The following is a 338-nucleotide window of genomic DNA, read 5'->3' on the forward strand; positions in this document are numbered from 1 at the left end:
ATGTTGCAATTCTTTCTGTAAATAAACCTGCTGCTTCCTACAGACTACAGAAATATTTTAATGGATTAGTATTTCTTAGCACTGCTTAATTTAGTTGCATACTGTTAAGTATTATTTAAGTGTAAACAACTCATAAACATTATGATTCCTAATAGGTTATAGAGGCTAATTTTTAAGACTTCTACCTCAACACAATGATGAACTTGGATGATTGTTTCCTCCCCATTTTAGTGCAAGAAGATACTAAGTCATAGGAAGTCCGTGTGTGGCAGAGAAGTCAGGGACACACAATTCCCCAAAGCACAGAAGTATCAGAAGCAGGAGCTGTAGCAGAGGTA

Source organism: Anas acuta, chromosome 1 (assembly GCF_963932015.1).
Source record: "Anas acuta chromosome 1, bAnaAcu1.1, whole genome shotgun sequence".
Taxonomy (NCBI): domain Eukaryota; kingdom Metazoa; phylum Chordata; class Aves; order Anseriformes; family Anatidae; genus Anas; species Anas acuta.